Genomic DNA, 9,969 nt, shown 5'->3' on the forward strand with positions numbered 1-9,969 from the left:
CAACAACAACCACGCTGTCGAGTTTAAATAGCGGCAAATCAGCTGCAACTGATAGTAGTTGGTTGAATAAGGAAAATGAATTAGCAACAAGAGTTTACGGGATGTACATAGCTCAGTGGTTAACGCTTCTGACTTTGAACATCGAATTCGCAGGTTCGATCCCTGCTGAAGTCTAGAAAAAAGAAGTCTGATGAGGAGATGTGGTGATCTCCGAAATAGTGCTATAACTTCTACCGCTTAGACTTTATTGCCTTTCAATTTCTCCTAGTAAACAATCGTGGTACAAAGCTCAATAAAAAATATTAAAAATAAATAAATGTATTATAATTATAATAGGATATGACGATGCCAATCGCCTTGACACTTTAATTTTAAATTTTTCAAAAAGTTTAGTTAATCGACTTTCCAATTTAACTTCCGATAACTTTGTTAAAGTAAAACTTATTTAGTTCTGTATTAATAAGTATGTATTTAAAATACTGAATTAAAACTAAAGAAGTTGAGGAAGCACACACTTTATTGAATCAAAGACCCAACCAGCCTTTATTCGTGCTCAAGAACATGTGTCTGCTATATCTTTTTGTGTCCTCCTCTAAACGTTTAGCAGCCTAATTTTTTTCTATAAAAGTTTTCCAATTTTTAACCATACATTTATCTCGTTTCATTTCTTTTCCAACATTAAATTGTCTACACATTCATTTCGTTCGATTGTTTTCGTTCTATTATCTGTCTGCCACTCTGTCTACTTGCCACCGTCAATGGCTGCGTTTCTTTATACATTCCGGATAATCCCATTTCACAGCCGGAATAAACAGAATACGTTTGAAATATACGTTAACATATCATCAGGAACGTTCTAAAGAATAAGTAAACAAAAAAGTTTATTCCAAACGTTCAGAATGAATAAAGAAATTCAGCCAATGTTTTCTAATTATAAAATTATTTATCCACTCGTATTATCCGTTCACTGTTGAACATTGTAAGAGCGCATTTAGCCACAGTTTTGTTTGTGGTTGCTATGGTTCACCGAGTTAAGTTGTCATTGTATGAATTTGTGGTTATTTGCATGCCTAAGTAAACTAGTGTAATGCGTAAAATGATTGTGAAAAATAAAGTCGGAATTTTTATGCACTCCCTAGAATTAATCTATATTAAAAAAATTTACCCCTAGTTTTCATTTTGAAATCAAAATCTATTTAGAGGTCGCTCAATGCTTTTCATGTTTTTTATATGAAAAAAAAACAACTTTTCGTAGAAATCGGATAACTCCGATAATCAATTGTTTATTTAACCATTTTTTAATACTAAAAATATTTCATTGGTCCCCCATTAGATTTGCTGGGGTTTTTGGCGGGCCTATAAAATATAGTTACTATGAGATAATTGTTGAATAAACAATTGGGTATTACTATTGGGAATCACTTGAAGAGAAACAGAGTTTTCGATATAGAACAATGCTAGGGAGTGAGACTATTAGAATTCCGACTTTGCTTTTTTTTGGACCACCTTAATGTGTACATATGTATTTCGATATTTTGTAGTGTCATTTGTGGTTTAGTTTGGCTTAAGAGGAATAAATAATGGTATTTTATGCAAGATTGAGATGGCCAATTAGCACCTTGTGGCCGCATACATAATAATCAGTATCAGTGGTGGATAGGGAAAATAATTTCGGCGGGGTCGAAAAGAAAAACATTATAGACGAAATGTAATAATTAATTAACAGGCTTTTTAGTTAGTGCAAATAGCGGTATAGTTGTCGCCAATCATTTTCATTAATATGGAATATCTAATAAACTAATAATATGGATTGTACCTTGCCAAATTAAATTTCACATAGACAGGTACAAATACACAATACCGATATCAAAAATTTGATTACTGGCGAGATCGTTTCAAATACTTTCGAAAACATTCTTGGTTCCCTAGTTGCCACTGTAAGTTCAATTATGTCATCTTGTATTAGGCACAGGTAATGAAATACAGTTTACTTGCTGTCGATGATGCAACCAAGAGCGCTGCCTAGCTATCTAAGTAACAAATTCAACTAAATTGTCCAGCCGCAGGGACTGATCGACATAAAACTCTTCGCAATAGACTCCTATTCCTACACCCTAGCCCATCTTGGACCCAACAGGTTAGACAGATAGTTTCCCTATGGGTAACTTGATCTCTTTTCCATTCCCTTCTGAATAGGGACCGCACCTGCGCATCTAAACCCAGATCTGTGCTTTATACTATGAAATCCGTGGATTTATTTGCCGTCGCCCTATTGCCCAAAGGTGTTCATTTTCCACAGCCCCGATTCTCGTCAGTCTACTGCTGAGAACATCGGGACTTCCTTTAGGTAAAGATCAATGTGAAACATACAGAGAACAGCATTCAGTGCTTCTTAAGGGCAAAATTTCTGGCCCCACTTATTCCCGAACATGCTGCTCTTTGCATTCAACTTAGTCTACTGACATTAAATTGCTTGTTTAAGGCGGGCCACCATACCGTAGGTAACCACACATCTCCACAGGCTAAAGTCTATTGCTGTCATTTTTGCCGACAGATATAAACCATATCAAAACATCTAATTGTGTGTGGGCACTTTGATATCTTAATACATATCCACCTCTACTTGCGATTTTATCGTAAGCGACAAATTATCAAAAGCAATTTTAACCGACTTTCAAAAAAGGAGGAGGTTATCAGTTCGTCGGAATATTTTTTTTTCATTTTTTTTTTTATGGTTACCGCATAACTTTGGACCACGTCAACCGAACTATCGGAAAGGTAGTGTCTCAGCGGTGGTCCCATACTAATCTGGTTAAGATCCGATCAGTGGATCATGAGGTATATATATATTTTTTTTTTTATGAGTATTGAAGTTGGGTTTTTTTTGCTAAAAATTACTTGTTCTTATTGCAAATAGGTTCCAAATACTAGTTACAACGTCTTACAAAATCACAGACTTGAATATTTACCGTTACGGAAAAAAGCAAATGAATTTTAGCGTTAGCTTTGTTTACACTTTTGAGTTCCTACAATTCGTTAGCGACACTGTGTGTACGGAACTTTATTGTAAATAGGAGTTTGAACTGTAGTTTTAACCTAAATTCCATCGGCACTTGCTACAACTGAATGCTTCAAAATCAGCTTATTTTCCTCATCAAAATTAAGTGCAATCTTCCAGTATGCTGTCTTTGGGGTCGAAAGTGCTGATCGAACGAATTTTAATTTGGTGTTACGACGCTCATTCGATGAGGAATAGCGCTATTGTGAATTTTGCTCGTTTAGGTTGTTCACAATAGTATAATTTACAAATCGAGCAAACTAAATAGTGTGCCGGTTCATATCTATGTAAATTTCTGCAAATTAAAATGAAGTAAAAAAAAAGCTAGTTTATAAAAACTTGGTAAAAATGAATACAACGGAGGTTCGTCGATTCCTCAGAGAATGAGAGCTTAGTAAACTGGTCAGGAGTAGAAAACGTTTAAGTTTAGTCTTTCGAATATATGTATTTTTTGACATACAATATATTTTTAAGAAAATCGTCTACAGATTTATTAAAAACTTCCGACCAACTTCGTTCCAACTGAGTATTGGGATTTCGTTTCGAGTTTTTTTGAAACTCTTGCTTTGTCAAGGGGTTATAAAATTTAAAAGCATATCAGGGGCCTATTTCATAAAGTGACAGTGATAATTTTGTAATGACAGGCATTTTCCGTATTGTCAGTGACAATTCGACAGATTGGTGGTTGTTTTGTTTCATAAAAACAATTGTCACCACCGCTTCAATTCCACGAGAAATTCCATTGAATAAGTGACAAATTATCATTGTCGGGTTTTAAAACTGTCGTTGACAAAAATGTCGCTAGTCATAAGAAATTGTTATGTAATTCATATGTAATAATTGCATTTGCATTATTGTAGTTTTAATAAATATTCAAATTATTGAAAACTAATGAAATGTGCGCAATTACCATATAAACAAATTTACTGAATTATCTTGTGAAAACATTCCTACGGAGCTATTTAGTTTTGTCGCTATTGTCGTGACAATTTTGTCAGAGTGACAATTGTCAGCACCATTGTCGACAATACTCCAGTATTGTTACTGTCGCTTTCTAAAAAAAAAATCGCAGTTACCTACAAGCGTATATGAAACAGAAAAAATGTCGCCAACAATTCTTGCTCTGAATTTTTATAGAAAATCGACAATTGTCGCACCTGTCACGTTTATGAAATAGGTCCCAGAAAGATGAAAAACGTGCATTTATCCCCTTTAAATGTTCTTATTTCATGCCCTCGTATAGAAAAAATTGCAACTGAATTCGAATTGACATCTTAAAGAGCGTGTCAGACGTGGCAATATTTCCAACTTTTGCCCGCAACTCGCTGTGAAATTTAGAAAGATAAATTTTATTTCGTTGCGTGAACAACAGAACAGAAAGACCTTCCTATCACACGTCCGAAATCAGTTTCAGAAATAAAAGTTTGCAAGATGTGACTGCAATCGAAAGAGCGAAAACCGATTTCAAAAATATATTTCAACTTTCTCGAGTTAACCTTCAAATTTAAAGTTAAGTTTATTATAACGAAGAGAAATAACGAATAACCGGAAAAGCGGCTCATGGCTGCATTTTAGTGTCGAGAAAGATTGGTAGAAATTCATTCGCTATGTGAACAGCCAAAACGCGCTAACAGAAATTTCGGCTTTCGGAAACAAAAAACCACTTTCGAAAGACACTTTGCGTGAAAGGTGTGACTGCTCATGCAACTGCTTTCTGAAATTTCTCAATTGGACAATTTGGATTTACACCTTCGAAATTATTTGTTTTTGTTATTAATGGCCTTCTAACAATTATATTCAACAATTTTATTGAGCTTGAGGCCTTTTTTAATTAAAATGGAGAAAACAACAATTTACATTTTGGTAGAAGTTATAGCTGCTATTTCGGAGATCACCACATCTCCTCATCGGACTTCTTCACTGGGATTCAATAAAACGACCACAGTGTCCAAAGCCAGTAGTCTACCCACGGAGCTAAGTTCGCCACGAAAACTGTTGTTGCTTTTTCCGCTTTTTCCACTTGTTTCATGTGTTAAGCCAACTACAATCAAGCGAAGCTATTCCGCTGCTATTTACACTTGATCATGCGGTTGTTGTTTTTGTTGGTTTTTGTTAATTCCATTTTCAGAATGTTTAGCTTTTAGGTTTTCACAAAATTTTTCATTAAAAACGTCCTCAAGCTCAATAAAATTGTTGTGTTTATATTTAATTGAATTAAAATTCAGTTTTTTCAAACAATCCTTAAAGTACCCGCGCTCCTTCGTTTATGAATGTCCAGATTATACAACATAAAAACTATCGCAAGCGCCAATTCTTTGATAACTAATGCAAAATTGCACTTTTCTTAGATCATCGCCCTGGGGAAAAATGCATTTGCGAATGTGAAAAGGGTTGTTTTACTGATTATTTTTTCAATTGCTATACATTAAATTTTCCCACTGGGAACTTTACCCTGCGGAGATCGGAGCTAGATAGATAGATAGATAGATAAAATGAGGTTTGCACCGCGACCTAGTGGTCTATTGTGCCCTCCACTCTTCACAATACCACTCCACTCCTCCAAACCTAATTCCCTGAGAAAATTTAACAGTGCCTTAGGGGATAGGGAGTGAATGTGCCTAAGCTGTGGCCACATTGAGCCTAAACTTCTCTCACGTCTTCTACAGACTGCATCACATTCGGTGAGGATGTGTAGAGGTGTCTCACTGGTAGAGTCGCAAAACCGACAAAGGTCACTCGACCATATCCCCAGCTTGTGTAGATGCCCCCTCAGCCTGCAGTGTCCCGTGAGAAAACCTGTTATTATTCTAAGCTGCCCTTTTGGGAGGTCTACTAACCTTTGGAATCTTTTTTTGTTATAACCTCCCAGTAAACTCTTTGTCTGACGCATTCCTGACGAATTTTGCCAGTTAAGATCCCTCATAGTGATCCTCTCTATCCTGAGCTCCTCTTTTAGAGTGTTGGGACCCAATCCTAGGAGGGGCTCAGGGCCAACTGGAGTAGTGGCTGCCGCCTCTCTTGCGAGACAGTCAGCCGCCTCGTTACCCTCTACTCCCTTGTGACCAGGTACCCACGCTAACTTAATGTTATTGTGTTTACCTAGGCAGTTAAGCTTCTCAATGCACTCCGGGACCAGCGACGATTTCACCTCATAGGATATAAGTGCCAAGAGTGCTGCCTGACTATCGCTTAGGATTAATATTCTCTCATTTGTATACCCTCTACCCATGATTGTATCGGCACATAGGTAGATAGCGTATACTTCTGCTTGAAAGATGCTCGGATATTTCTCCATAGGAACAGAAATCCTGGCCCTGGGTCCAACAATTCCAGCACCTATTGCTTCTGGGGTCTTCGAGCCATCCGTGTACCAGTGCAGAGTGCAACCCTGAAGTAATGTCTCGAAAGCGGAGACACTCCAGGTCGCTTTACTGCAAAACTCTATTTTGAATTTCTTCTCAAAGACTATGGTCTTTCCTATGTCATCTCTAGGTAACAGGGCTAGTGGGAGCCAGGACCCTAGCTTCTCCATACTCCTAGAGGAAGCTAAGTATTTGCCTTATGATAGCGTTATACATCCAAATTACAAGTTTCGGTTTTAAATCCCAGTTTCTATTGTGGATCCGTTATTGCTTCTTGTGTGTAAAAGTAGAAAATCCGTAATTACTTCGTGTGTGTAAAAAATGAACATTTCTGGACTAGGTCCGGGCTATTTTAGGATCACTTCGGGACTAGTTCACGCCTTGTTTAGGACCCTTTCGGGACCGGTTGGGAATAATTTCGGACCTAGTTAGAGATTACGTCGGAACCTTTTTGGACCTATTGTTTGGACTCAAAAGTAATCACAAAAGTAGCATCACCTGTAAAAAGGTTTCAGAGCAAATGAGTAGTCCACTTGCAAAGTGCGCTGTATAAATTGTTTTCGATTTTTAGTTTTTGGTGGGTAACGTACCAGTATTTAAAGTAGTTTCATGTCCACTAACAATACAGTGCAAAATCCTTATATATTCTGAAACAAATAGCATCAAATGTTAGCTACTCTAGCAAAAGTCGCTATAATACTTACTGTATGTATATATACACTTTCAAAAGTCGCTATAATATTTATTGTACGTATTTATACAAGTTCAAAAGTCTCCATCTTCTGAGGAACTTAGGAAACTGCAAGAAAACGTTTCGGTGCCTAGTGGAAGACGTATTATTATTAGGCTCTTATTTTTCCAAATTTTCAGATAATGAAAATAAATATACAATTTGGATGTTGGTTTTTGTTGACGTTTTTTTTAATTTATGGCTTACTATTATAAAATCACATAACGCTGTTTGCAAGTGGACTACTCAAATATCCTTATATCCATGTGCCATATGTTGTACTTTCCTTCAACTTATCAGACAGTATCTACTCAGTAGAATTCTAAGCCAATTCGTTTGATGCAAAAGTAGGTGAAGGTTTCACAATTTATATGTAAGTAGTGTGTTATTGGCTGCTACAGGTCATTTATAAATGTGCACGCAGAAGAAATAATAAATGCCTCGCTGTGCGCTGATAAAGGTACCAGCAACAGAATCATTAACTTGTTTTTGTTCACGCATGCCTGAAAATGTACTTAAATCAATTTTTTGCCTTCACGGTTAAATTTCAATGAAAATATTTTCCTTGATAATCGACGGTAGTTTACATCTGACCTTCAGATTAAATCGAATGATAATGAAGATCCACTTGGAATGTAATTGGCATTATGCACGGTAAGCCGAGAAAAATTTTTGATTAGATAAAAGTTTGTTAAATAAATTCATAACTCTCCACATAAAAGGCGGCTAAAATATTTTAGCTCAGATATACCGAAGTGTGGATGTGTTGAAGACGCCTAACTGATAAAATAAATATATGAAGTAAGTATGTAGTAACATATTTAGAATTTTACATAAATTAAACAAAGTGAAAATCGAGTTTTAGGGTATGGTGACGCAGCCTTGTGGTCAGCTGATTAAGTTAAGTGACATTTGGACCAGTTTTGGCTATTTTTCTTTTGATTAGTTAATGTTTACAACTTTTTTATAAATAAATAAATCCACATTTCAAACTTCGTACACAAATTATAAAAAATCAACAAACTTTAACAGTTATACCCAACAATTTTAAACTTTTTATTCAGAATTTTTAGAAAAATTCTAGGTATGCAGGTTTATATTATAGCCCATTAAATTTTAGTAGGCGAAAGTACAAACTTCAAGACGTTAGGAAATCGCGTTGATTTTTAATATTTTTTTTGCTGGTGTTTATCATTTTCCTCCATATGAAGTATGCTCGACAGGTACTCTTATATGGAAGAAAATGCCTAGCACCGTCAGCAAAAAAGTATTAAAAATTAACGCGATTTCTAGCGTCTCGAAATTTGCACTTAAGTAAAATTTAATTAATAAAAATTCTTAATAAAAAGTATAAAATTTTTGCGAGTACATAATTTTCAAAGCTTGTTGAATTTTTGTAATTTGAAATGTGAATTTATGTGGTGCTAGACTTTTATAAAAAAAAATTATAAACATAAAATAAACAAAAAAGGCCAAAACTGGTCAAAATGTCACTTAATTTAATCAGCTGACCACAAGTGAATATGTATATGTTATTATTTAATGGCATGATAATTCAAAAACGACAAGTCATTTTAGGTATGTAGTTGGCAGAGCTGTAAAACTGTGAAATCATATGAAATTAAAAATCATCAATTTTATGTTATTATGTTTTCATTGAATTTTTCCTTGTTGGGGAATGTGGCTTATAATTTTCCAATTCTACATTCACTCAAAGTAGATACGATTGCACACATTAACATATTCAAAGAAAGATTGAAAAAACTGAATGACGAAACATTAACTTTTAACACTGAATAAGCATTCAGATGAATGCAGCTTTTGCTATGTGTGCACACATTCATTCAGTACCAATCAATCGATATAAATATTCTAAATACACAAAACCCACTGAAAAATACGCAAGGTTGAATTTTATTGAACAGATTTCAAAATTTCAACACGAAAAATAGTTTATTGAGCGATATCATTAATTTGTTTCACTTAAATTTGTACAAATATTTATAATAAATGAAAATATTAATTAGAGAAATATTTTTCTGCCAAGAATGTCATTATGAAAAATGTTAATTATTAACGATTTTTACATCTCTGTTTCGAAAATTGTCAGCTTTCTAAATAAGTATTACCAATGTACCAATAAAAGGTATGTGCAGAAATTATTACATATGTACATACCTATATATCTACGTTAAAATAAGTAAACAAATTTAAGCGCTTCTACTTCTAACTTTAGATATATACATTTTATTATTTATTAATAAAAATTCTTAATATAAGTTTCTTCGTACTTTTTTCTTCGCTATTGGGTCAAGCATTTAATAAAGATTCTAAAACCTGATTTGTTGGTTTGTGGTGGTTTCTACCATTTACAATAAGTTGCAAATTATCAACTTTTCTCAAAAAAAGATTTAACAAATCTGTGTGCAAACCCCTTTTTATTTTAGTGTGGTATAATCGAAAAAAAAAATGTGGTAGATTTGAATAAGATGTGGTAGATTTTCCAATTCATATTTTATTGGGTATACATATCGCTCACCGTCGTCAAAAGAAGCACAACTCAAAAATTAAATCGGGAAATATAATTGCTAGTGGATCGTACAGATTCCACGCAATTGGTGCAAAAACAAGTATAACATTAATTTTCTAGTTAGAGAATTTAATCATGAAGAAAAGAATATTTTATTTGTATGCAAAAAAATCGACCAAATTATTTTCCCATTGCATAATACTTTAGCAAATATAAATAGGCGTATTTTTGAAATATTAGAAAGTTAAGGCACAGATATATTTAAAGCAAAATTTATGATGTACATTTT

This window comes from Rhagoletis pomonella, unplaced genomic scaffold (genome assembly GCF_013731165.1).
Source record: "Rhagoletis pomonella isolate Grant_MI unplaced genomic scaffold, Rhpom_1.0 Rhpom_scaffold_00006, whole genome shotgun sequence".
NCBI classification, from domain to species: domain Eukaryota; kingdom Metazoa; phylum Arthropoda; class Insecta; order Diptera; family Tephritidae; genus Rhagoletis; species Rhagoletis pomonella.